Genomic DNA, 27,732 nt, shown 5'->3' with positions numbered 1-27,732 from the left:
TCTCCATTGAGATCGTGTGACAGTCCATAGATGGACAGTTGGCCTTTGTGTAGCGTATATAAATTCCGGTATTTACGTACGGCATTTGGAGGCATGACGGCTACTTGAAAACCTGATGGGAAATTTGTATGTTTTTCCCATACAGCTGTTTGCCCTCCTCTCTCCTTCCCTTCTTCCCTCCCTCCCTCCCTCCCTCCCTCCCTCCCTTTCTTCCAGAGAGCATTCACTCATTAAGTTCTCAGTGTCAGAAAGAATATATATCTTTTAATTAACTTTCGAAGGAACTTACGTTGTATCAGCTAGATTTTCAGAGGTCGTACTTTCCATCTTTACTTAGGAAGGCAATCCGTTGCCCGGTGGTGAGTGGCACCGAGACAGTCCTTATTGTCCTGGGGTTTAACAGTGTAAGGAGGGAGGTGAGACATTCTGCACGTCACTGACCAGTACTCACTTCCCATTGGTTAGCAGGTGCTCCGAAGGAAACGCCCAGGTGCAACAATAGGGTGTTAGCCTGGATGAGATGGTTGGGGGTGGGCTCAGGGGATATTCTCTGGGCTGAGAATAAGAAATGGAGACCAAACTCCCTGTTCTCTGAGGCGCCTGGACAAAGTCTGAGCTGTCAGGGAGCCAGCGCTGGACGTGGTCACGTCCTGGGGAACACGACGCAGGGGGGGTCCTCTCCGACGTCCTGAGGAGGGGCCCTGACGCACTCCGTGCCGTGCCGTGGTTGCGAGTAAGGCGAACATTTAGTTAGAAAGACATGGTTGCTTTCAGATGGCTCTCTCCACGCGGCAGAACTTCATCTCCTCTTCGCTCGTAGCTCAGCTGATGAGCCGACGTCCCTTTCGTTCAAGGCTCGCAGTGGTGGGGGGGCTGGTGTGAAGAGATAGAATCAGACATTGTGGAGGAGCAGGAGCCGGGCTGAGCTCATTGGGAGCCCCTGGAGGGGGAGCACCAAGCACTCCTCCCAACTCCCGTCCTCACCCTGGACCCGTGTTTGCTGTTTTACGTCCATCCATTCATTCCTTTTGCTTAGGCCAGGGAGAGTCAACCTTTTTATCCCTACCGCCCACTTCTGTATCTCTCTTAGTAGTAACATTTTCTAACCGCCCACCGGTTCCACAGTCATGGTGATTTATAAAGTAGGGAAGGAACTTTACTTTATAAAATTTATAAAGCAGAGTGACAGCAAGTTAAAGCATATAATAATAATTACTTATCAAGTACTTTATGTCGGATTTTCGCTAAGTTTGGCAGAATAAATCCTTATAAAACAACTTACTATAGTTAAATCTATCTTTTTATTTATACTTTGGTTGCTCCGCTACCGCCCACCATGAAAGCTGGAATGCCCACTAGTGGGCGGCAGGGACCAGGCTGACCACCACTAGGGGGCGGCAGGGACCAGGTTGACCACCACCAGTGGGCGGCAGGGACCAGGTTGACCACCACTAGGGGGCGGCAGGGACCAGGTTGACCACCACCAGTGGGCGGCAGGGACCAGGTTGACCACCACCAGTGGGCGGCAGGGACCAGGTTGACCACCACCAGTGGGCGGCAGGGACCAGGCTGACCACCACCAGTGGGCGGTAGGGACCAGGTTGACCACCACTAGGGGGCGGTAGGGACCAGGTTGACCACCACCAGTGGGCGGCAGGGACCAGGTTGACCACCACCAGTGGGCGGCAGGGACCAGGCTGACCACCACCAGTGGGCGGTAGGGACCAGGCTGACCACCACTAGTGGGCGGTAGGGACCAGGTTGACCACCACTAGTGGGCGGCAGGGACCAGGTTGACCACCACTAACTTAGGCGGTGTTTCCTCTCGTTTGCAAGACAGTGTTAAGAAGTTTTATAATGAACGGCATTCAGTCCACACCCACAGTGGAAGACGCTTTGCCAGCTCTCTCCACCCTCTGAATTCACCCGGGAGAAGGTCTCCGTCTGGTGCCGAGATGCCTTGAAGAGCTAACACACTTATGGGCGCTTCGTAAATGTTCTTCGGGTTTTGTTACAAAGGAACGACAGGGAGTTAGAAGAACTTACAGAGATATTAGCTTCTCCCTGTACATCTGTCCCCCCCCACCCCCCGGCACCCCTTTGACCTGCGGTTGAGCCCGGTTCTGCCTCTGGCTGGAGTGTGTACCGCTGTTCCTCCTTGTCCACAGGGAAGCGGAGTTCTCTGTCTTCCCCGGAAATGTTTGGCGTCGGGGGGAGTGTGATGGTGTCGAGGATGGAAAGACACAGCAACGGCAGGAGCTGGAGGGGATGGTCGCTTTTATTCAGGAGTGCCCATCCTTTTTTTTTTTTTTTTTTTTTTTCTTCTGAAGCTGGAAACGGGGAGAGACAGACAGACTCCCGCATGCGCCCGACCGGGATTCACCCGGCACGCCCACCAGGGGGCGACGCTCTGCCCACCAGGGGGCGATGCTCTGCCCCTCCGGGGCGTCGCTCTGCTGCGACCAGAGCCACTCTAGCGCCTGGGGCAGAGGCCAAGGAGCCATCCCCAGCGCCCGGGCCATCCTTGCTCCAATGGAGCCTCGGCTGCGGGAGGGGAAGAGAGAGACAGAGAGGAAGGAGGGGGTGGGGGTGGAGAAGCAAATGGGCGCTTCTCCTATGTGCCCTGGCCGGGAATCGAACCCGGGTCCCCCGCACGCCAGGCCAATGCTCTACCGCTGAGCCAACCGGCCAGGGCCCCCATCCTTTTTTTTAAATTAATTTATTAAAAAATGCTTTTTTCCCATTGATTTGAGGGAGGGCGAGAGAGAGAGAGAGAGAGAGAGAGAGAGCGTGAGAAGCATACACTCTTTATTTCACTTAATCGTTCTATTTAGTTGTGCATTCATTGATTGCTTCTCCTACGTGCATTGACCGGGAGGCTCCAGCTGAGCCAGTGACCTCTTGTTCGAGCCAGCGACCTTGAGCTCAAGCCAGAGACCTGGGGCTTCGAGCCAGTGACCTTTGGGCTCAAGCCAGTGATTGTAGGGTCACGTTGATGATCCCATGCTCTAACTGGTGAGCCTGCTCTCAAGCCAACGACCTTGGGGTTTGGAACCTGGGATCTCAGCGTCCCAGGTCGATGCTCTATCCACTGCGCCACCACCGGTCAGGCCCCTCTTGTTGAAATCTTGGCATTTGCCAAGTAGATGGCAATTAACCTAGCTCAACAATAACCATGATCTTGAGGGGGACTCTATTTTTTTTTTTTTTCCTGAAGCTGGAAACGGGGAGAGAAAGTCAGACAGACTCCCTCATGCACCCGACCGGGATCCACAGAGAGGAAGGAGGGGGGTGGGTGGAGAAGCAAATGGGCGCTTCTCCCATGTGCCCTGGCCGGGAATCAAACCCGGGTCCCCCGCATGCCAGGCCGACGCTCTACCGCTGAGCCAACCGGCCAGGGCCTTGAGGAGGACTCTAGACTCGATCTTTTCACCTTGCCACAGCCCAGTGAGCAGCCTGTGGGCTGCTCGAGATGTGCTGTAAATTGGGCTCGAGAGTGCAGGCTCAAAAATCAAACAAACCTGATCTCAAATCCTTGCTCTGTCGCTCCATGATGTCGTGACCTTGGGCTGGTGAAACATGATCTTGCTTTTACCCACCCATCCATCTATCCACCCAGCCCTTCTGGTGTCTCTGTGTCATCCATTCATTCACCTGGCTGTCCACCCATCTGTCATCGACCCACCATCCATCCGTGTATTCATCTCTCCTCTCCATGTGGCCATCTGTCCACCAATTCATTCATTGATTCAGTAGTAAGTATTTATTGAGTGCCGACAATGTATCAGGTACTGTTCTAGACACTGAAACAGAAACAGTGAACAAGATAAGAGTCCCTGCCCTCATGGAATTTACATTCTAGTAGAAGAAGAGCAGCAATTAATAAATAACTTAGAAAAAATATATGGTTTAATGTCTGGTTATAATATGGGCTTTGAAGATAAATGTTAACACTGTCTTTGACCTTGAAGATCTTCCTGGTCTTTTGAGGGAAGACCAGATCGAGGCGGATTAGTTCTGATACATACATGAATGAGAAGTGCTACATGGAAGGTGTAAACATCCTTTGGATGATATATACTTTCTCCTGGGAGGGGCGGAGAAGATTCCACAGAGGCATGACAGTTGGGAACAATGTTACAGCGGGAGTAGGAGTTCCCGGATTGACAAGGGGTGGGGGCTGGGGAGGGTGTTTCAGGCCGAGCGTAGCACGGGCTGAGGGTTGAAGAGAACAGGCACAGGAAGGAGGGGGCGGGAGGGGGCAGGAGGGGGACCTGGTGGGAGACAAGCGTATGTCACGGGGGGGGGGGGGGGGGTTGGACTGTGTGAAGGCAGGTAGTGACTAGGAAGTGGTTGTTGTCACTGTTTTGAAGTGGGGTGTATGGGGGTGAGCGAAATGGCCAGATGTTTGAAAAAGAAGGGGATGAGATGCATTTTTTTTTAATATTAGAGACAGAGAGAGAGACAAGGAGAGGGACAGAGAAGGACAGACAGGAAGGGAGAGAGATGAGAGGCATCAATTCTTCATTGTGGCACCTTAGTTTTTCGTTGATTGCTTTCTCATATGTGCCTTCACCGGGGGGCTCCAGAAGACTGACCCCTTGCTCAAACCAGTGACCTTGGGCTCAAGCCAGCCACTTTGGGCTTTAAGCCAGCAACCTTTGGGCTCAAGCCAGCAACCATGGGGTCATGTCTATGATCCCACGCTCAAGCCATTGACCCTGCTCTCAATCTGAATGTGACCTTGCTCAAGGCGGATGAGCCCGTGTTCAAGCCGGCGACCTCGGGGTTTTGAACTTGGGTCCTCCGCATCCCAGCCTGACACTCTGTCCATTGCGCCACCACTTGGTCAGGCTATCTGTGATTTTATTTTTTATTTTTTATAAAGAGTATATCACTTCTTTGTTTACAAGCTCTGATCATTTTTGTTTGAGTCAATAATATTCGCCCTCACGAGAGCCTTCCAGGCAGTGATCGTGCAGAAGGTTGCAGATATGGCTGCCGTCCTCACTGTGGACGGAACCTCGGGCGCGGGGAAGGTGGACGGAACCTCGGGCGCGGGGAAGGTGGACGGAACCTCGGGCGTGGGGAAGGTGGACGGAACCTCGGGGAAGGTGGACGGAACCTCGGGCGTGGGGAGGGTGGACGGAACCTCGGGCGTGGGGAGGGTGGACGGAACCTCGGGGAAGGTGGACGGAACCTCGGGGAAGGTGGACGGAACCTCGGGCGTGGGGAAGGTGGACGGAACCTCGGGGAAGGTGGACGGAACCTCGGGCGCGGGGAAGGTGGACGGCTTCTCCCCTGAGGTCTGTGCCTTGGCTCATCGTGGACCCTGGTGGGCGGGAGCGAAGGGAGTCTCCTTTAGCCTCGTGTACACAGGACGCTGCCTCCGCACCCACCGGCCGCGGGGTAGTGGACGGCTACACGGCAGGGAGCGTGGACAGGCGCGGCGCTACGCGGCGTAGACGACTCTCCCGGCCATTTCGTCAGCTGAAAGTGCCCACTCAGAAAACGGCGTTCTGTATGACTCCCCGCGCTTGAAGTTCAGGAACTGGCAAAAGTCGCGCAGATGACCGTGGTCAGGACAGGGATCGCCCTCGGGTGGGGGGGATGGGTGGGGACGATGAGGGGGCCCCTGCCCCTGGGGGGGTCGTCCACGGTCTGTTTCTTGACCTGGGAGAGCTGGCCACATGGCGCATTCAAACCATGAAGGTCCACTGAGCGCTAGGCTTGTGCCCCCTTCTCTGTGATGTGTGTTACACTCGACTGAAAATGTGTAAAAAGCACAGAGTTTCGAAAAGCACTGTGGCCGACGCTGAGGAATGTGAGCTGGGGTTTCCGTTTTGCACACGGGATTAAGTCGGCCAGAGTCGTCCATTGAGGGACGGTGCCGTGTGCCTTCTTGGGGGGGATTTCTGCTTCCTGTTCCGGTTTGGCCCATTGGCCGCCACCTGTAGCGAGAGGAAGCCAGGGCGTGGTGACAGTTTCCCCACCCAGTAATTTAGCTTTGTGAACACCCGGAAAACTTGAGCTCCTCCTGCTCCGTGTTTCGGGCTGGGATTGTGAAAGTTCTATATTATAGTTCAAGTCTCAGGACGCATCTCTGAAAGCTGCTGTGACAGATGGCCTGACTTCTGGGGCTTGGCAGAAAGGGATTTAACTTCTCCCTCACGGCATGGACCAGTGCTGGGGACCCCGGTCAGGCAGCCTTCCACGGGGTTGTCTGGGCTCCTCTCCGTGGGCGGGAGGGGGGAGCACAAGGGAGCATTCTGATCTCACAGCCACTGCGGCCTGGGAGGGACCCACATCACGTCGGCTCCCTTGCTGCTGGCCACCGCCGAGGCACAGAGCCATGCCAACCGCAAGAGGTCCTGGGACACACCGACCAGCTCCGTGTTCTTGCTCCTGTCCCCAAAGCCACGGTCTCTGATCTCTCTTTTCCGTCCTTTGGGGTGGTGTATCCAGTTTCATCTTTCACTTGACTTCGGTAGGACGGAGAACTCTAGACCCCGTATCTTATCAAACAGATGAGGGTGTGTGTCGGGGAGAAGGTGGTCTGTGTGTGTGTGTGTGTGCCCGCAGAATGAAATAGAGAAGCCCTCTGCTTGCTTGTGCTGTGAGGACAATATGGCTCTTGTCAGGATTTCCAGTTCTCCAACCAGTCTGACCCGAGCCTCTGCTGCTTTCTGGGGCACAGTGGAAAAGCGCCACTCTCCGAGTCAGGGATAGGGGCACCCGGTCCGCCCTTTCCCCTTGCTGATTTGTCACCTGTCCGGTAGAAGACTCCTTTGGTGGTTCTGCTTTTGGATATTTGACTGGGCGCCTCAATCACCAGGTACCTATTGATGTAGAACAAACCACCTCAAACCTTCGTGGCTTAAAATAACCCCCATTTTATTTAGCCCCAGTTTTTTGTGGGTCAGTAATTTGGGTTGAGCTTAGCGGGTGGTCCTTCCGGTCTAGGGTCTAGGCAGGGATTGGCTGTTCTTGGCCAGGGTCACCTGGCTGGAGCCTCAGCCGGGATGCCTGAGGCAAGTGGGGTCTTTCTCCAGGTGGGTGGCTCGCCTCCCTGCGGGCTAGCTGGCCTGAGCTTGGTCCACGGGGGTGGATGTGTCCCACCCTGTGCACGCGTGAGCCACCGGGTCCTCTTGCTGCCTGGGCTTAGATTAGCATGCTGTCCCTTCTGTCCTATTCCATTAGAGCAGCGGTTCTCAACCTGTGGGTCGCGACCCCGGCAGGGGTTGAACGACCAAAACGCAGGGGTCGCCCAGGGGTCACGACCCACAGGTTGAGAACCGCTGCATTAGAGAGAGGTGACCCCTGTGTTTTGGTCTTTTGACCCCCGCCGGGGTCGCGACCCACAGGTTGAGGACCGCTGCATTAGAGAGAGGTTGTTTTGGTCGTTTGACCCCTACCGGGGTCGCGACCCACAGGTTGAGAACCGCTGCATTAGAGAGAGGTGACCCCTGTGTTTTGGTCTTTTGACCCCCGCCGGGGTCGCAACCCACAGGTTGAGGACCGCTGCATTAGAGAGAGGTGGCCCCTGTGTTTTGGTCGTTCGACCCCCGCCGGGGTCGCGACCCACAGGTTGAGGACCGCTGCATTAGAGAGAGCCAGTCCCAAGCCTTCCAGGAAACCAGGGGGAAACAGAGGAACAGACGCTTCCTCTCAGACGGGAGAAGCTGCGATTCGTGTCCGGCTTCTTTGGGAAGTTACCAGGCCAGTTTCAGGGAGGCGCTTGTGACTGCTCAGCTCCCTGAACACATCCCGAAGGAGAGCGCGCAGGGGCGGAGCCGCACTGGAGTCTACGGCAGCTCCACAGCTCCAGGTCAGCGCTCAGCGCTCGGTCCTTGTAAGCGCACCTGCCTCGTGGGGGCGGGGCGGGGCCGGGTGAGCCGCTCCCGAAGGACTCGGCGCAGAGCTTAGAGCGCAGGACATGCTTCCACCGCCGCCGCCACCGGACACTTCCACCGTGGCTGCCATTACCTCCATCCGGGTCTGGCCCTGCACTGGGAACTCGACTGAGAGCTTGAGATTCAGAACAGGAGGGAGGGATCTGAGGAAGACCTGTGGGCGGATCGTCGTCCTGTGTGGCAGATGTGTGATCACCTTAGTGCGGTGGAGGGGGGAGGGGGGAGGGGGTCAAGGCCGTGAGGTCAGACCTCCTCCCCTCCATGGATCACATGCGAGGTCGTCTGGTCGACCTTTTTTTTGGGGGGTCACCTCTTTCCTCTTCGGTTTCCTTCTCTGTGACTTGAAGGTAAAGACACAGAACCGGTCTCCCTGGGCTGCCACGGGGCCTGAGGGAGATGGGGCAGGCAGAGGACACGTGGCTGATCATGAAAGGGTCGTTCTGAGAAGGGCCGTTTGCAGCACTGCCCCTGAGGAAGCGTCACCAAGGGCACACCGTTCTTGCTTTGTTCTCTGCCGGTGACTCTGGCCAATGTCACGGCTGTTTTGTCTTTAAGCGATGCAGATGTGCGCCCAGGGAGCTTCCTGGGGAGCCGCTCTTTGGGTCAACGGCTATAAGGGATTGAGGGCTATAAGGGATTGAGGGTCGCAGGGAAGGGGAGGGTGAATTGTGGTTCAATAGTTGTAGTAGAGGCCAAAGCTAATCCTTGGGGCTGGAGCTGTCACGGCCCCTTGGCATTGGGACGATGGGGACCCGCAGGACGTGGGTTGCTCTTGAGAAGGTGGCTTTACCGTGGGTAAGGCAGCCTCTTTCTACAATGGAGGGTGCAGCTGCAAGACGTTGGGCTTTCACACTTCCCGAGGCTGGGGGTGTGTGCTGACCCTGCAGGCGTGTGTGGGGGGTCTCGGGGACGCACCATGGGGTCCAGTGTGGGGTCTCGGGGATGCACCGTGGGGTCCAGTGCGGGGTCTCGGGGATGCACCGTGGGGTCCAGTGCGGGGTCTCGGGGATGCACCAGGGGGTCCAGTGCGGGGTCTCGGGGATGCACCGTGGGGTCCAGTGCGGGGTCTCGGGGATGCACCGTGGGGTCCAGTGCGGGGTCTCGGGGATGCACCGTGGGGTCCAGTGCGGGGTCTCGGGGATGCACCGTGGGGTCCAGTGCGGGGTCTCGGGGATGCACCGTGGGGTCCAGTGCGGGGTCTCGGGGATGCACCAGGGGGTCCAGTGCGGGGTCTCGGGGATGCACCACGGGGTCCAGTGTGTACCTTCACTCTCTCTCAGAGGTGCACTCCAAGCGGTGCCTCCTGGATCGTTAGGAAGCCCGCCAGGTTTCATGGGTCCCTTCACAAAGCTGATTCAGACGCCTTCTAGATTCATAGACTGTATCTTGCTGGATCTAGACTGCCGTTCTCAGAGAGCCTTAGCCCAGGGAGGCCTGGGGACATGGGAAGGGGTTGCTCAAGGTCATCCAGCTACCGGGAGGGAGGAGCATGCCACCTGACTTTCCTTAGACCGTAGCCTTCGGAGTTACCGGAGATTCCAACCTGTGTTCTGAACCTGGACGCCATGACGGCGATGCCTGGTTGCCGTTCATCTTGACACCGTATTGCAGCTCTGCTCCGGGATGGATTTTCTTGGATTTCTCTAAGTGTGTGTGTGTTTTTTTTTTTTTTTTTTAACTGTGGATCATTATTCATTAGAGGGTCTTGAAATCAGTTGAGGAGGTGATGAACACCATGAACAAAACAGAGGGGAAGGCGTGGGCTTGCATCAGCCTCAGGAAGCCTGAGAAGAATCGTTTCAGAAAGCTGTGTTTCGTGCACGCGTGCCTAGGTACGCGTGAAGTGGGTCACACGTACATGTCGTTCTCACCGCGGGTCATGGTCCGCCTGGTAGGGAAATCATCGCGAAGTGTCTGGACTAGAGGACTGGGGGCTCATGCAGTTGGCTGGGGGCGGTCGAGGCTGTCTCTATTTTTTTTTTTTTTTTTTTGTATTTTTCTGAAGCTGGAAACGGGGAGAGACAGTCAGGCAGACTCCCACGTGTGCCCGACCGGGATCCACCTGGCACGCCCACCAGGGGCGACGCTCTGCCCACCAGGGGGCGATGCTCTGCCCCTCCGGGGCATCGCTCTGCGGCGACCAGAGCCACTCTAGCGCCTGGGGCAGAGGCCAAGGAGCCATCCCCAGCGCCCGGGCCATCTTTTTGCTCCAATGGAGCCTCGGCTGCGGGAGGGGAAGAAAGAGACAGAGAGGAAGGAGGGGGTGGGGGTGGAGAAGCAAATGGGCGCTTCTCCTATGTGCCCTGGCCGGGAATCAAACCCGGGTCCCCCGCACACCAGGCCGACACTCTACCGCTGAGCCAACAGGCCAGGGCCAAGGCTGTCTCTATTTTTAGAAATGATACAAGGGCATTGTTTTGGATTTTTTTTTTTTTTTTTTTTTTTTTTAGAGAGACAGAGAGAAGGATAGACAGGGACAGACAGACAGGAATGGAGAGATGAGAAGCATCAATCATCAGTTTTGCATTGCAACACCTTAGTTGTTCATTGATTGCTTTCTCATATGTGCCTTGACCGTGGGCCTTCAGCAGACCGAGTAACCCCTTGCTCGAGCCAGCGACCTTGGGTCCAAGCTGGTGAGCTTTCTGCTCAAGCCAGGTGAGCCCGCGCTCAAGCTGGAGACCTCGGGGTCTCGAACCTGGGTCCTTCCGCATCCCAGTCCGACACTCTATCCACTGCACCACCGCCTGGTCAGGCTGTTTTGGATTCTTTTTTTTTTTTTTTTTTACAGAGACAGGAGAGAGTCAGAGAGAGGGACAGATAGGGACAGACAGAAACGGAGAGAGATGAGAAGCATCAATCATTAGTTTTTCGTTGCAACACTTTAGTTGTTCATTGATTGCTTTCCCATATGTGCCTTGACTGTGGGCCTTCAGCAGACCGAGTAACCCCTTGCTCGAGCCAGCGACCTTGGGTCCAAGCTGGTGAGCTTTCTGCTCAAGCCAGATGAGCCCGCGCTCAAGCTGGCAACCTCGGGGTCTCGAACCTGGGTCCTTTCGCATCCCAGTCCGACGCTCTATCCACTGCACCACTGCCTGGTCAGGCTGTTTTGGATTCTTTATCGTTGGTTGTTCTGTTCTTACCCCATCATAACCTCCCAAGATTATTTTGATTTTACTCTTTGAGCTTTACCAGGCCATGAATGAAAGTTATTATTTTCAAATAGAATTCTAAGGTATAGGCTAAACGGTGTTGTATTGTTCATTTATTTATTTATTTTTTATGTGAGAGAGACATAGAGAGAGAGAGAGAGAGACAGGGAGAGGGACAGATAGGGACAGGCAGACAGGAAGGGAGAGAGATGAGAAGCATCAATTCTTCCTTGCGGCGCCTTAGTTCATTGATTGCTTTCTCATATGTGCGCTGACCCGGGGGTGGGGGCACAGCAGAGTGAGTGACCCCTTGCTTAAGCCAGCGGTCTTGGGCTTAAGCCAGTGACCTTTAGGCTCAAGCCAGCAACCATGGGGTCATGTCTATGATCCCACGCTCAAGCCAATGACCCTGAGCTCAAGCTAGTGAGCCCGCGCTCAAGCTGGTCACCTTGGGGTTTCGAACCTGAGTCCTCTGTGTCCCGGGTCGACACTGTCCACTGTGCCACCACTCGGTTAGGTAGATAAGAGTTTTTAAATGGGATTGCTGGCCTTAGTGGACGGACCTGTCACTTGGGTGGAGTATCGAGTGCTGTGAGTGCCGACAGGGAGCTGTCACGCTCCTGCAGAGAGAAGGAGCTGGTTCTTCTGGGGTATTGTGGGTTGAGAAAGAAGTGTTTCATGGGCAGAACTGCACCGAGAGAGGGAGAGGGAGGTGTTCGGGGGTTGCCCAGGGCCACCGGGAGAGACGGGGACATCAGGGAGGCGGGTCTTGTCCCCGTGGTTGCACTCTGCGGAGGGCAGCCCCCCCGCGGAGACGTCCCAGAGCCATGACTCAACCCGTGTGTGTAGCCTCTGGTTTCCCCGACCGGCGAGGGCCCGAGTGACAGCTGGCCTCGTTGTGTCTCCCTGGTGGCCTTCTCTGATTTGAGGCCCAAGAGCCGCAGCAGAGCCAGGGCTCCTCAGAGGAGACAAAACAGCCAAGGTCCAGACAGAAACGAACCCTGGCCAGGTAGCGCCATCGGTTAGCGCGTTGTCCCAGGTACGCCAAGGTTGCATGTAAATCACCCAACGAAGGCAGAAATAAGCGGAACAACAAATCAGTGTTAATTTCTCTCTCTCTCTCTCCCTCTTCCTTTCCCTCTCTAAAAATCAATGAATTAAAAAAAAAAATCTTCTTTAAAAAAAAGAAAAGAAAAAGAAATCACAGCTCGATCTAGCCCACCTGAGGGTCTGTCTGTGTTCTTCCCTAGTCCCTGGGAAGATCTCCACCAACGGGGGAGACAGGCCAGGAATCTTCCATGTCTTGGGCATCTTCACGTCTGGCTTGTAGACGTTGCCAGCTCCAGCTGCTGAGCGGACGTGGACGGAGTGCTGACTGTGTGCCTGGTGCTCTCACACGGGCTTCACACCCAGGGACTGAACCCGAACCCCAGCCCTGCGAAGTCGCTGCCGTTGCTCTCCCCGTCTCATGCGGAGAACACGAGGGACAGGGAGTTCAGACAGCTTCCGGAGTTGCACAGACTTAGGGTTCCGGCATCGCCCCGAGTTTAGGACGGTCTAAAAACCGCACGCAGCTCTACGGAGCAGATGGGAAGAGAGGCTGCTGATGGTGGTGGTGACCGGATGGGAGTCACTGGGATGACGGTGACAAAGACAGCTCCTGTTGGAGGGGCTTGCCGAGAGCCGGGTGTTGTACAGACCTCGTTCCTTTGAGTCTCCCCCTCCGCCCCCTCCACGGAGATTTCCTGTGGTTATGATTCCCATTCACTGGGAAGGACACAGGCTTAGGGAGGTGGACGAGGCATTTGCCCACGCATTGCAGAGGCTTGCTTGAATTCAGGTCAGGCTGAGTCAGCTTCTGGTGGGGAGAGCCGTGTGGCGGGGACGCCCCGGCAGGGAGAGAGACAGGACAGTGGCCGGGCAGGCTCTGAGGGCACTCCGTGGCCCTCTCTCGGGGGGCGGGAGAGCGTGCTTGCCTGCTTGCCGCAGCGCTGGGCGAAGCCGGCACAGTTCGACCGACTACGGAAATTCTCTAGCAGGAGAAGACATTTTCATTCAGTTGTCTCCCCCCATCCCCACCCCCCCACTGAGAGAGCCTGCCCATCCGTGGGGTTTTATCCATAAAACAAGGACTTCAGAACGTGGCTTCTGGTCTCAGGTCTTGGTGGTCAGCTGATTTCCTTGTGTCTGAACACCTGGGCCGGGCAGCCAGAGTGAGCACTGTGGACGTCCTTGCGGCCTTGGGGAGGGAGGGGTCCCGTACAGCGGACACGGCCATGGCGTGACACAGTTTCCCCTGAGATCCGTTCTCATTGCTCGAGGCCCCAGCTGAGCGCTTCACACCCGATCTCAGGTAAAGTCGGGAGCCCGCCCGGGAGGAAAGTCTCCTTTTAACTCAGGCAGGTGACGAGACCCAGGGAGGTTAAGGAACGGGTCCAGCTCTCGACGCTAAGACGTGTTTGCAGAGAGGTAGATGAACCCAGGCTGTGTCTGATTCCGAAGCTCACGGTTCAGGGGCTCAGCCAGGAGACCCGATTGGTTTGTGCCGACGGCACAGAAGGGGGTATGTCAAGGTGCGGTCTACATCCGTGTATCTTTTCCAAAATCCACTTTGGTCATGGCACAGGGTGGTCCAGCTGGCACATGTGGCCACCGCTCATGCACAAGGGGACTTGGAGGGCCAGTAGTCACAGCCATCGAGGCCATGCACAGGCAGGTTCTCATGGGATTGGGACAGACGGTAGAGAAACAGTGGAGACGGCCCTGGCCGGTTGGCTCAGTGGTAGAACGTCGGCCTGGCATGCAGAAGTCCCGGGTTCGATTCCCAGCCAGGGCACACAGGAGAAGCGCCCATCTGCTTCTCCACCCCTCCCCCTCTCCTTCCTCTCTGTCTCTCTCTTCCCCTCCCGCAGCCGAGACTCCGTTGGAGCAAAGATGGCCCGGGCGCTGGGGATGGCTCCTTGGCCTCTGCCCCAGATGCTGGAGTGGCTCTGGTCGTGACATAGCGACGCCCTGGAGGGGCAGACCATCGCCCCCTGGTGGGCAGAGCATCGCCCCCTGGTGGGCGTGCCGGGTGGATCCCGGTCGGGTGCATGCGGGAGTCTCTCTGACTGTCTCTCCCTGTTTCCAGCTTCAGAAAAATACAAAAAAAAAAAAAAAAAAAAAAAAGAAACAGTGGAGCCAAAAACTGGTGGGCCATTCCTTTATTCAAGTCTCGCACTGGCTGATGAGCAAACACACGGGGAAAACATTTCCCCTTCACTCAGGGCTCCCAAAGCCACTGACACCTTCTCCGTTCCACAACCAGGAGAATCTTCTCCGGTTCCTCCTGGAATCCGAGGCCCCACCAGTCTCAGCGGAGCTCGCAAAGCCCCTCAGCTCTGGTTCCCCATCCGCCCACCTTCTCTCTCCCTGCCAACATGGCTTCTCCCTCAGCACCCTGCCTTCTCTCCTCTCTCATTCTGCACACATGGCTTCTTTCTGCCTCTTCTCTCTCTTTTCAAAACTTTCTGGCTTGAAAACCGCTCCTCCAGCAAACACTAGCAAAACAACGGCCCCTCCCGAGCAGGAAGGTAGTTTGCAATGTCACAGACCACACATCCCTGGCGCTGCCCAGCCCCCAGTGCAAACTGTAAGCGAGCAAACGTGAAAATCACAGTTTACAAACTTCTTTGACCAACAGGAAGTATCAGGAAATAAGGCTTGTTTCTGCCCTTCAGGCATCCCCTGGTCTCGTAGGAAAGTCCACAAACCGAGTATCTGTGACGCAGCGTGACAACGCGCTGTCCTGGCGGAGGAGAGGCCGCTGGGAGCCGCGCGCCCTCCCGGGACCCCCGGGGGAGGCTGCACGGGACCCCACGTTTCAGCTGAGTTTTGAAGCAGACTCAGCAGAAGAGCGAGGAAGAGTCGGCCAGGTGAGGGGGAAGCAGGAGGGACAAGGGACGTGCTTTTCCAGGAGGTTGCTGAGTCCCTGGGGAGGTGAACGTTGGAAAAGACATGCGGAGGGGCGGAGAGACGGCAGGGGAACTTGGAACAGGGTCACGACAGACCTCCAGGACTGAGGAGTGAGCAGGACTCTTCTCCAGGGGGTGCGCTCACAGCCCTACGACCCGCTGACCAAGAAGCGGTCAAGGAAAGGCAAGGACCACAGCGACATCTTTATAAAGGGGGCGGTGGAAGGGGAGAGCGTGGCTGGAAAGGGACGAAGAAGAAAACGGGTGGGAAGTCGAGGACGTGGAGAGGCCAGCTGAGGAGCTCGTGCCTGATGGTCTCCACTGGCCTGGTGCAGTCGGGAGACAGGGAGGTCAGACGGATCTGGGGTCGGGTCCCGCTGCCCCAGGTGGACGTCTTATCCTCAGCTTCCCCATTTCAGAAGGAGTAAACAGGGAGACTCGGGACCTCCCTCACAGAGTCGCGAGGGTCAGACATGGCAGTGTGTGTGCGCGCGCGTGCGTGTGTGTGCGTGTGTGTATGGGCACAGCAGCCCTGTGCCGGGCTCTGGCTCACAGACGTGGTATGAACATAGTTGGCTATTGCGGAAGATCTTGTTTGGATACCTTAACCCAGTGGACCCCACCCCCCAGGCCGCGGACCAGTACCGGTCCATGGGCCATTTGGTACCAGTCCGCAGAGAAAGAATAAATAACTTACATTTTTTTTCGTTTTATTTATATTTAAGTCTGAACAATGTTTTTTATCTTTAAAAAATGACCAGATTCCCTCTGTTACATCCGTCTAAGACTCACTCTTGACGCTTGTCTCGGTCACGTGATACATTTATCCGTCCCACTCTAAAGGCCGGTCCGTGAAAATATTTTCCGACAGTAAACCGGTCTGTGGCCCAAAAAAGGTTGGGGACCCACTGCCTTAAGGAACACGCGTATCCTATCGAGATCAGTAGACATTTCTAGGAGAGGAGGGAGCTAGGGGATGCGGACAGTGGATTCTGCACTGGCTGCCTGTTGCGTTGGAGAGAGAGGTGCCTGTGGGTGATCCAGGTGTCCATGTCCACAGGGCAGTCGGGGACGCAAGAGGAACCAGGGGCTGAGGTCAAGATTTGCGAGTTCCTGCTGGGGGTGGGGGAGGGAGGGTGGGAGGCTGGAGAGCTGTACTTTTCAAAATACATAAAATACATTACCGGTGGTGCTCAAAGAATGTTAATTGTCTATGACATTAAACAGCCTGGAGTGCTACATAGTTGCGTTTTTCTTCAGTTCTCTGTTAGTCCTTCTGGTTGTTAAGGGGAATGTCTCCCTGGCATGCTATTATGTCTTCAACATCTTTCTAAAGCATGCTAATCTCTCTTTTAAATAAAGAAGGAGGAAGGAGCCTCGGGTTCTGAGCTGCCAGAATTTACTCATTTTAATTTTCATTGTCTTTTTTTTTTTTTTTATGCTTGTCTTCTATGTAGAGCATCTGTTATTAGCTTTCCAGCTCTGGTTTCAGATAGGATGCTTTTGGCTGTTAATAACAGAACAGCTTCATGCGCTGTGTGGAGGCAGGCAGGTGTGATGTAGGCATTCCCGAGGTCCGGGCACCCAACGGTCCGCGACCCACAGTGGATCCTTGGCTTTGAGCAGGAAAGAGTTCAAACCCAAGCCAGCTTAGAGTTAAAGTGACAGTGAATTTATTACTGAAGCAATGAGACAGCAAGGGGAGGGGGGGCTACTCCAGGGACCTGGCAGCCCCTCCCTGGGGGCACTGACTGCTTCTGTCGAGGTTCCTTTCATCCAGGGGTAGGACATTCAATAAGGGGGAGGAGCATTCAGGAGTGTTCTGGGAAAGGGGTGGAGACTTCTCAGAAGAGCCCCGTTGGGCATTTTGTGTCCTTATATGGGCTTTCTGTTTTCTCATCCTGCTGTGGGGGGTGGGGGGGTGGGGAAGGGGCGTTTAGCATGCTAATATATCACAATGAGCATTTAACGAGGCTAGTGGTGACTGCAAGGTGGAATCAGTCGCCATGTTGGATGGAGCTGGTCTCTGCGGGTCCTGAGCCATCAATGCGTTGGGGTTGGTCTTACCATGCCTTTGACAGACCCTGTAGCCCTTATGAGTTACAGCCCTCTCACCACCTACCCTAACTCGGGGTATGTGGTTCCTGGGTTAGCTTAATTGGAGGCTTAACCAGGGTCATTAAAGACTGGGGGATCCTTCCAATTAGTTCCCTGCCATCAGCGGAATGTCATCAGTATCTCCCCTGTGGGTCCCAAGAAGGCTGAAGGAAGAAGCTTCGAGGGACACAGCCTCACGGGGCACCTTACAAAGCAGGAAGCGAGGGGACACGGGACAAAGTGTGTATCTGTCTTCAGGCGTCTCACGTCCTTCCTTGGAGCTGCGGCAGCTCCCCGTGGACCACGAGGGACAAGGCTGCCGCGCTGGGCGTGGCCGTGTGGAAAGATGCAGGGGACCCGCGTCCCTCCTTCACGATGTCACTGAGGCCCGGGACGGCTAACCTCGAGAGGACCCTGCAGTCTCTGGGGACTTGTTCTGTCAGATAATAAGTTCTCTCGCTGCGGAAACCGTTTCCCAGCGGGGTCTCTGTCCTGTGCGGGGTGAGTGCCGCTGCCTCCCTCATCCAGTGTCAGATCCCAGCCTAGCCGGGGTGAGCCCTCCCTGTTCTCCTCGGCGGGTGAGACTTTCTCTGGAGATCGGGTCATATTTTCCTGTTTTGTCTTTTTTCATAACGTTGAGTAGGTTCAGATTGTTTTCTGGACAGTCTCGGCGCCATGGTGTGGAGACTCCGGAGTCTGTTGTGTGTCTGAGGAGTGTGGACGCCGTTGTCTCTGGCCGCTGTTTGGATAGTCGGGCGTCTTGCGGGGGGATCGGCTCAGAGGTCAGCTCTGCCTGGCTCAGGAGTCAGCCGGACACTCGGGCAGAGTTGATACGGAATGTGGGGCCCCTCCCTTCCGGCTTTCCCTCCTCCGGGCGTCCCTGCGCCCCGTCCAGCAGCTGCGGCCGACCGGCCCCTGTCTCCTGGCTCCGCGGGCGGAAGACTTGGGGTTTTGCGCTGGGAGGTTTTCGCTGCTGCTCGGTGCCGGGTGCCGACCGCAGCCCAATGTCGGGGTCAGCTGCCAAACGACCTGCTCTTCTCTCAAGCTTCAGCCCACGTCCCCTCTAGAACCTGCCTTCTGTTGTTTACTTGCCCGGGGCCAAGGAAACAACAACAATTTTGTCCAGAGGTCCACGTGTTCCCTGCAGCGAGCGGCGAGGTTGGGTCCAGTTGGAGTTCGCTTGACCGTCCCCGAAACAAGAGCCTTCTTTCTTTTCTTTCTGACGGACGGGAAGACGGTTGCCCAGAGATGTTAAACCAGTTCCCCCACATCACCGAGCTTCCGAGGGGGCAGCGCCGGGGCCCACACTCAGGCCGCTGTGCCCGGGGTTCAGACTCACTTCAGGGGACCGGCCCGTGGGTGTGCGCCGCAGAGCGGCCCGCCAGGGCCGGCGCAGTTTCCTTCGGCCTGGGAGAGGCCTGCCCCGGGCGGCCGAGCCGGGCAGTCCCACGGCAGCTGTGGGCCGATCCAGTCCAGTCCCTTTCCCGCCAGGACCCCTGCGCCGGCCCCCTTCAAGGGTGGACATCCGCAGGCGGCGTTCCGGGCAGAGTGCCGGATGGGAGCGGTCAGCACCGACCAGGTGCCTGATTATCACGTCTTGGCCAATCATCTTACCTAAGTAAGTCAGCAGTGGTACGTTGTGGTTAAAAGAGAGGAAGTTCAGAGTTCAGTACCTTTGTTTGCTCTCTGGTTTTTGTTTGTTTGTTTGTTTTTATTTGGAAAATAAAAGCGGAAGTGAGTGCTCTTAATTTTGTAACCTCCTGGATACGAAGTAAAATCTCAGTTAAGCTGAGGGTTGAGACTGAACGTTTGTAATAAAAGAGTCTCCCTTTCTCCTTTGTCAGGCCCCCTCCTGCCGTGGAGGGTGTTAGCCTGTGAACAACCCACAGAGCCTCCGAGAAGGGTCCTTGTGAAGTCTCAGGGTGCTGTGCCCTTTGCGTTAGGAACAGGGGGCGGTCCCCTGCCAGCGTCACTGCCAGCTCCCTGTCCCAACCCCTGTCTTCTCTCAGGGGTCGAGCTTGCCCACAGGTACCACGGTTCTTAGCTGAACTCTGGAAGTCTCCCCACCTTCAAGATCAAAAACACTTATCGAGCAGCTACCCTGTGTGTGAGGTGCTGCGGATACAGCGGGGAACACACAAGGGGAATTGGTGGCCTCTGTTGGTGGCAGGGAGCAGCCCCTTCCCACCCTTCCTGAGTGCTTACGGCTGGGCTCCATGAGAAAATTGATACAAGACCCGATGGACGGGAGAAGAGCCAATTTAACACGTGAGCCCAGGGGAGCATCCATGCCGGCCAGAGAAAGGACGGACGAGTCAGCGGTTTAGACTTCTTCCTTAGACAAGGAAATGATCAATTTGTGAAGAATGGAGGGGACAAAGAAATTCAGGTTTGGGTGCTCATTTAGGGAGGCATCTCAGCAAAGTTTGGGCTGGGAGAGCAAGTTAGTAAGAAGGAACAAGGTTTGCTTACCCAGGCTTTGGGACCCTGGATTCCTCACTGCGGCGGTCAGGGTGTCTGTGTCAGCCACCCCCCCTGGAGAAGGAGGACGTCTCTCACCCGGGAGATTTATTTCCGCCATTCAGGGACAGAAGGAGGGTCAAAGAACGCATGCAAAGTAGTAATCAACATGCGCAGGGGTGGGATTCAGCCCGTTTGTACCGGTTCAGCAGAACCGATACCTAATTTTCTGTTGAGTTCTGTGAACCGGTTGTTAAAATGGCCCTTGTCATCAGGGTTCTCTCTCTCAGCTGGGCGCCCGGGCAGCCGCCCAACGTGGAAATCACAGATTTACATTCCTTGCCCTTTTCATCTGCACGACAGCGTGTTCTAAGCGCCTGTAATAATGTTCATTCTGTCCACAGGTGAAAAGAATTTGATGGAGCTATGCTTGTAATATTTATTTATTCATTTCATTAAACTCATTATATATACCTTGGATGAAATATTACTTTTTTTTTTTGGTATTTTTCTGAAGTGAGAAGCAGGGAGGCAGTCAGACAGACTCCCGCATACACCCAATCAGGATCCACCCGACACACCCACCAGGAGGCGATGCTCTGCCCATCTGGGATGTTGCTCCATTACAACTGGAGCCATTCTAGCGCCTGAGGCAGAGACTATGGAGCCATCCTCAGTGCCCGGGCCAACTTTGCTCCAGTGGAGCCTTGGCTGCAAGAGGGGAAGAGAGAGACAGAGAGGAAGGAGAGGAGGCGGGGTGGAGAAGCAGATGGGCGCTTCTCCTGTGTGCCCTGACCAGGAATCGAACCTGGGACTTCCACACACCAGGCCGACGCTCTACCACTGAGCCAACTGCCCAGGATCTGAAGTAGTACATTTTAATTTCCTTGTGTTTGTTACTTCAGTAAACAAACATATAACGTAAAGAGAAAAAGCACCAAACACCCAAGGCAGGGGTCGGAAACCTTTTTGGCTGAGAAAGCCATGAGCGCCACATATTTTAAAATTCCGTGAGAGCCATACAATATGTTTAACACTAAATACAAGTAAATGTGTGCATTTTATGTAAGACCAACACTTTTAAAGTACAATAAGTCTCTGAATTCTTTTTAACAATGTTGTTATGCTGTTGCTAACCAATGATGAATAAAGTACTTCTTACCATTAATGCAACTTCTGGTGCTCCATGGTTTTGCTGATGGCTTTGTAGTCTGGTTGATACGTGGTGAGGTTAAGCTTCATGCAGGCGTTGAGACTTCCATCCATTAAACGTGATCGTAGGTTGGTCTTAAACGTTCTTTAGATGTGAGAAAGACTGCTCACATGCATAGATAGAGCCAAACATTTTCAATACAGCAATATTCACACGCTACAGTGTGTGGTATGTGATGGGAAGCACATTCCAAGTTTTGACAATCAGCTGGTCCGCGGGTTGAAGTTTTTTCATTTCTCCCCACTTGTGTTTGCTCGCCAACTCTGCTTGCTGTCGGGCAAGTCTTTCCAAATCTTCATTCAGTGACTTGAACTTATTCACCCACATGTCTGAGGCCTTCAGGTCAGCAGCTTGTAGCTCAAAATCTCTGATGGAGACACTGGGGATGTAACTCAGGTCGGTGCTGTCCACTGCACACTCGTGTGGATGGGTGATGAACTTAAAAAGACAAGTGTGCTCACGAAACTCTCCAAAGCATGCTTTGAATGACTGCAGGAGATTAGATGTGAAGCCCGCTAGCTGCTGGAGATCAAGATGTTGAGCAGGGTCACTTGCTGTGCATGCATCTCTAAACTCTCCCAGTTTTTCAAAGTGTAGTAAACGACCTGTTTTCAATGTCAGCGATGAAGAGTTCCAGCTTGTTTTCAAATGCAAACACTGCTTGTTGAAGGGATAAGACTGTAATTCCAATGCCTTACATTTTCACATTGAGCTGGTTCAAATGTTCAGTCATGTCTGTGAGATAGTAGAACTTCAGGATCCACTCAGTGTTAGCGAACTCAGGATGCTTGACGTTTTTCATTTCAAGAAAAGTCCGAATTTCGCTCAGACAAGCCGTGAAACAGCTGAGCACCTTCCCTCTTGACAACCAACACACATTGCTGTGTAGAAGCAGATCAGAATAATTATTCCCAACTTCATCCAACTGGCGATCATTTAAAGCTTGGGCAACAATAAACTTGACCACCGAATGACCAGTGACATTACCTCACCAAGCTGCTCGCCACACATCTGAGCACAAAGCGCTTCCTGATGTAGGATGAAGTGAAAACTTAGGATGGGTCTCTTCATGTTCACGAAGAAGCGCTACGAATCCTCTGTTTTTCCCCACCGTGCATGGAGCACCATCAGTACACACCAAAATAAGTTTATCCATCGGTAGACTTCTTTAGCGAACTCAGTGAAAGACTTGAATAAATCCTCCCCTCTTGTTGTCTCTTTCTTTTTTTCTTTTTTTTTTTGTTGTCTCTTTCTTAGACAAAACAGCAAGACTTTCCTCACGTAGCGTGTCACCGACAGCATACCTTGCAATCATGCTGAACTGGGATAAATGGCTTACGTCTGTTGACTCATCCAAAGCGAGAGAAAAGAATGGTGCTGCATTTATGTCCTTCACTTGTGTTGCCTCAGTTTGATTTTCCATCATGATGGTATGATTGTGAACAGTTCTTGCCGACAGAGGCATGTCTTTTATTCGTTTGATTATCTTGTCTTTATCAAAAAGTCGTCAAAAAGTTCATTGGCAACATCAAGCATGAATGTTTTGGCATATTCCCCATCTGTGAATGGCTTTCCGTTTCTCATAATTGCTAAAGCACCAGCAAAGCTAGCCGAATTCCAGTCACCTTGTTGGGTCCAAACATGGAGTTGCTGCTGACTAGCTTGCACTCTGCACAGAAGGTCTTGACATGCTTTCTTCCTGCTGTCCCCCGCTGGATATTTCGATGCAAATGTAGTATAGCGTGTGTCGAAGTGCCACTTTATATTTGACCGTTTCATCAATGCAATTTTATCATTGCATATTAGACACACTGCAGAACCTACTCTCTCCACAAAGGCAAATTCCTCTGTCCATTCCTGCTGAAAAGTACGATACTCTTCATCTTCTTTTCTTTTAGCCATCTTCTTCGTCAAGAGGGTTTCTGCAATTAGCTAGCTGACTACTTGATTAAAAGGAGGGAAGTTTACTTCCTGACCTCACAACGACCCGTGTACATTACACATTATCCAATAAATATTTGGTGTTGTCCTGGAGGACAGCTGTGATTGGCTCCAACCACCCGCAACCATGAACATGAGCGGTAGGAAATGAATGGATTGTAATACATGAGAATGTTTTATATTTTTAACATTATTATTTTTTTAATTAAAGATTTGTCTGCGAGCCAGATGCAGCCATCAAAAGAGCCACATCTGGCTCACAAGCCATAGGTTCCCGACCCCTGACCCAGGTGGTGACAAGCTGTCATTGGAAATATCTTAAATCACAGTTTTATTGTTTATTGTCAGGTATTATTTAATTATTTTTCATTAATAACTTAAAACTCTTTAAAAATCTAGTGTTGTGTACCTCTTTTATTATTTTTTAAGTATCAAATGCATGAAATAATGAACTACCTCTTGGTATTTTGTTTTTTTATACTTAAAACGGTCATTAGGGCAGAGAACTGGTGGTTAAATTATTTGAATCCCCGCACTGACCACGCCATTGTCGGGCGCCTGCCCAGCGACACGCCTCGGGCGACTTGCATTCCCGTGGAAGGCAGACAAAACAAGTGAAGGGGGTAAAAAAAGAGACCTGTATAGACTGTGATAAGTCCTGGAAATGAGAAAGGCCCTACAGATCACTGACACGGAAACCTGTGTTTTGGGGTGTCGTGCTGCCACAGAAAACACAAGGTTTGCTGCTTCTCCATTCCACCACCCTAGTGGCCACAGGCTCTTTCTCACGGCGAAGGCTTCTGCCGGCTCTTCATGCAAGAAACCGGATGGGTCAGAAGGGGCTCTTCTCGGGCTGGTCACCGCGCTTCACGTGGCCGGTGCCCCCCCCCCCCCCCCGCACCTCTGGCTGGAGGGAGCCGAGGGAAGGTTCTGGAAAGGTTGATTTATGCCCAGATTATGAACGACTCTGGGTGCCGTGCCAAAGACTGCTTTTTTAGACTCAATCTTCACTCTCCGCCCAGTTCTCTCTGAGTTCGGACCCCTACCAAGTTCTAAGGATTCGGGTTGAGTCCAACCCCCCTGGCTCCTCACCCCGAAGGCATCCACCCTTCTGGTCACACCTACCCCGTCACACCTACCCCGTCACACCTACCCCCCTCACACCTACCCCCTCACACCTACCTCCTCACACCTACCCCTCACACCCACCCCGTCACACCCACCCCCTCACACCCACCCCCACCCCCACCCCCTCACACCCACCCCCTCACACCCACCCCCACCCCCACACCCATCCCCTCACACCCACCCCCTCACACCCACCCCCTCACACCCACCCCCACCCCCACCCCCTCACACCCACCCCCTCACACCCACCCCCACCCCCACACCCATCCCCTCACACCCACCCCCTCACACCCACCCCCTCACACCCACCCCCACCCCCACCCCCTCACACCCACCCCCTCACACCCACCCCCACCCCCACACCCATCCCCTCACACCCACCCCCTCACACCCACCCCCACCCCCACCCCCTCACACCCACCCCCTCACACCCACCCCCACCCCCACACCCACCCCCTCACACCCACCCCCTCACACCCACCCCCACCCCCACACCCACCCCCTCACACCCACCCCCTCACACCCACCCCCACCCCCACACCCACCCCCTCACACCCACCCCCTCACACCCACCCCCTCACACCCACCCCCTCACACCCACCTCCACCCCCACACCCACCCCCTCACACCCACCCCCTCACACCCACCCCCTCACACCCACCCCCTCACACCCACCCACTGTGCCGTTCTCAGCCTCCTTCTTGGCGATGCCGGATGACACGGTGCCCGCGTGAGGGGACGGAGGGAGAGAAGGATGGCGCTGTGACCTAGCCGTGCGCTCCCCCCAGGGGACCCAGACACAAGTCCTGTGTTGAGTGCAGAAAACCCCCACCATACATATCATCTTAACTTTACACCAAACAAAGGATAGAAGAAACTTGCCTCCAGTCTTTCTGGGAAACATGGGGGGTGGTGTACACAATCCAGCACCACAGCTTAGCAGCCTTTTGTAACCTAATCAGGCAAGTGAGGTGGGGGGTTGGGCAGACTATCAGCTTACAGACAATTCCCCACACCTCTGTCCCCCAAAAATCTAAACTCCAAAAGCCCTGTTGGTTTTTTGGTCCTCAACAGGCACATCTTTCTCTGGAATACCATAGTGTGCACCTGGAAATCTTTTCGGGCGTACACTTTTGAGAACCACTGGGCTAGACTAGGGTCAGCACTGACCTCTGTGAGAGACAGCTACCTGCCTAGGACATGACCACCCACCACGAACTGCTGTTAGTTAGAAAGTTTTAATTCCAGACCACCCTGTGTGGTCACTTTAGGTCTCTGAGTCTGCAAGGCCCTGTGCAGGCCTCCGCTGAGCCCGTCAGGTTCAGCACGGGGGGCCCCTTTCCCGTCCACAGCGGAGAAGCAGATGCCTGTCACGCTGTGCAGACAGTGGGACCCGGAGGGGACCTTGGTCTCCCAGCCTGGCTGGTTCCTGTTCCCGTTCCTGACCCGTATTTGTAGATTTCTCCGGTGACAGTGCTTGTCCCGGACCAGGCCCTGGATCTGTGTTCTTTGAGGTGGTGATGGCTCTCCCGGAACCTTCTGGGCTCAGCGGTAGCCACAGAGTGGTAGCCACAGGCCAGGGTGGCGCCTGGAGGGACACGTGCTCCTCAGCAGCACACTGGCGTTCCCCTGTTGAGGAGCATTTAGAGTCTTGTTTCGGGGGTGGTTATTGCAAACAGGACTTCGGTAAGCGTCCTATGCACGTCTCACCCACAGGCAAGTACTTCTCTCCTTACGGAGGAAAAGAAGGCTTGGCCGTAGGCCGTGCAGGTTTCACATGTTAGTCGATGTGGTCCAGGTTCTGCAGAGTGACTGGACCAGTGTCCCCTGGTTTTGTTTCATTGTGTCCTCCCTACGTCATGATAGGGAGGAAGATGACATTTCATTTTAATAGGCTTTTTTTTTTTTTTTTTTAAGTAAGAGGAGGGGAGGTAGAGAGACAAACTCCCGTATGCACCTTGACTGGGTCCACCCAGCAACCCCCGTCTGGGGCTGATGGTCCAGTACCGAGCTATTTTTAGTGCCTGGGGCTGATGTGCTTGGATCAACCAAGTTATCCTCAGCACCCGGGGCTGAGGCTCGAACTAATCAAGCCACTGGTTGCAGGAGGAGAAGAAGGAGAGAAGGGGGTGGGAGAGGGGGAGGGAAGCAGAGGGTTGCTTCTCTTCTGTGCCCTGATCGGGGATCGAACCCAGGACATCCATATGCTGGGCTGGCGCTCTATCCACTGAGCCATCGGCCAGGGCCCCGCGGGTCACAATCTGTTCTGTTTGGGTGAACTTTGAAAGCTGAATCAGACTTAGAAATAAACCCAGCTGCTGTAAATCCCAGGGAGGCCGTTACCTGCAACCTTTCACTGTTACTCTGACACTTCCATTTGGCGTCTCGAGAGAGGAGTTTGTTTAATTATTCATGTCTTTCCCAAGTAATTGGTGACATTACTCCAGCAAGGAGATGGAACAAGCTTTGTTGCTAAAAACATCCACCGGACATAAAACAAGGGGACCCAGCTCCAAAGGGTCACGGATGGAGATCCTCTCCGGGGGGGGGGGCGGTCCGTTTGGCGGGGTCTCCTTGGATACTGATGCCAGCCATCCACCCATCGCTTGCAGAAATGACCTCTGCACTTTTTATTTGATGCTTTAAAAGGCATCGACAATCCATTTTGGATAGAGAGAGGCAGGTTAGGGCACCACTGTGGGATTCCCGGGGAGCCGTGCCCTGCCCCAGTGGCAGGAGGGGAAAGAGAAGTGGAACTCCGACTTACACAGCTGGTATAAGCAAGAACTCCCTCGTACGGGATGAACACCTCGACTCTGGGGCGTGTACCCGCATAAACGAGAGTTTCTGGACTGAACTGTTTATTGGGGCCAGGCACCGTCCTAAGTCGTCCCTGGGAATTACCTCGTTTAACCTCCACAGTAACCTAGGACGTGAAGTCATTGATTGTCCCTATTTTATTGATAAACTGAAGCACAGTTATTTAAGCTGCTGAGCCCTGGTTTACATTCCTCACAGGGATGTCTACGATGTCGGTTCCTTGGACCATTCCCTTCCATTTTCTCTTTAGCCCTAGAACAGGGCATTTCCATCATGTGGTGACGTGAGCATCCCAGAGGGGACGGTGGCTGATTTGAGAGAGGAGTACAGCACCCATCTCCCGTGAAGAGTCCCATTTACGGGGGTGTGTTTTTGGGGCTGGTTACAGATCTTGGACCAGATGTTTGACGACGACCGGTCTACCAAGGTCCCTCTGTCTTTGGGCTTGGGCAGCCCTGAGTGACTCTCAGAAGGAGATGCCACACTCGTATTTACTGAGCTCGACTCTGGAGCAGGTGTTCTCATTTCACAGACCGAGAGAGAGAGAGAGAGAAGAGGGACGACTTGCCCAAGGTCACTGTGGTGGATTAGATTAGGTTATTGACGCAGTGATTTGCTTTCTCCCTGTAAGTGGATCACGCATCCCTGTTCATTGCTATGTGGCCTAGAGTGTCTGCTTACAGGGGGGATGTACTTTCACGTCTATGGAGGTGGAGCGTGGCCATGTGACGCACACCGGCCCTGACGTGATGCTCTGGGCACCTAAGTGTACCTAAGCAGAGGCTTTACGCACTGTGGACTGGCCGTTGCTCTCCCGGCCCCGCCACCTCTGCCGAAAGACCGAGCGAGAGCTGTTTTCTTGGCTTCTGGATAGAAAAGACACAGGAGCAGAGCCGCAGAATAAGAACACTGTTACTTCTGTTGCGTTCTACCGGCCAGAAACAAGTCACAGGCTGTCCCAGATTCACGAAGTGGCCGGGGGGTGGGGTGGGGGTGGGGGTGGGGGTGGGGACACAGGCCCTACCTCTGGAGGAGGGGGCCGGAGGGCCTGTTGC

The 27,732-nt window shown here is 54.4% G+C and overlaps 1 protein-coding gene across 2 annotated transcripts in view; it reads left to right on the top strand.

The window, feature by feature from the left end:
* Window positions 1-27,732, top strand: part of PRKCB (protein kinase C beta) — a 331,943-nt gene that overhangs the window by 7,706 nt on the left and 296,505 nt on the right. The gene's annotated exons all lie outside the window — the stretch shown is intronic.

Source organism: Saccopteryx leptura, chromosome 4 (genome assembly GCF_036850995.1).
Source record: "Saccopteryx leptura isolate mSacLep1 chromosome 4, mSacLep1_pri_phased_curated, whole genome shotgun sequence".
In the NCBI taxonomy this organism is placed as follows: Eukaryota; Metazoa; Chordata; class Mammalia; order Chiroptera; family Emballonuridae; genus Saccopteryx; species Saccopteryx leptura.
This window is presented reverse-complemented; position numbering and strand designations above follow the sequence as displayed.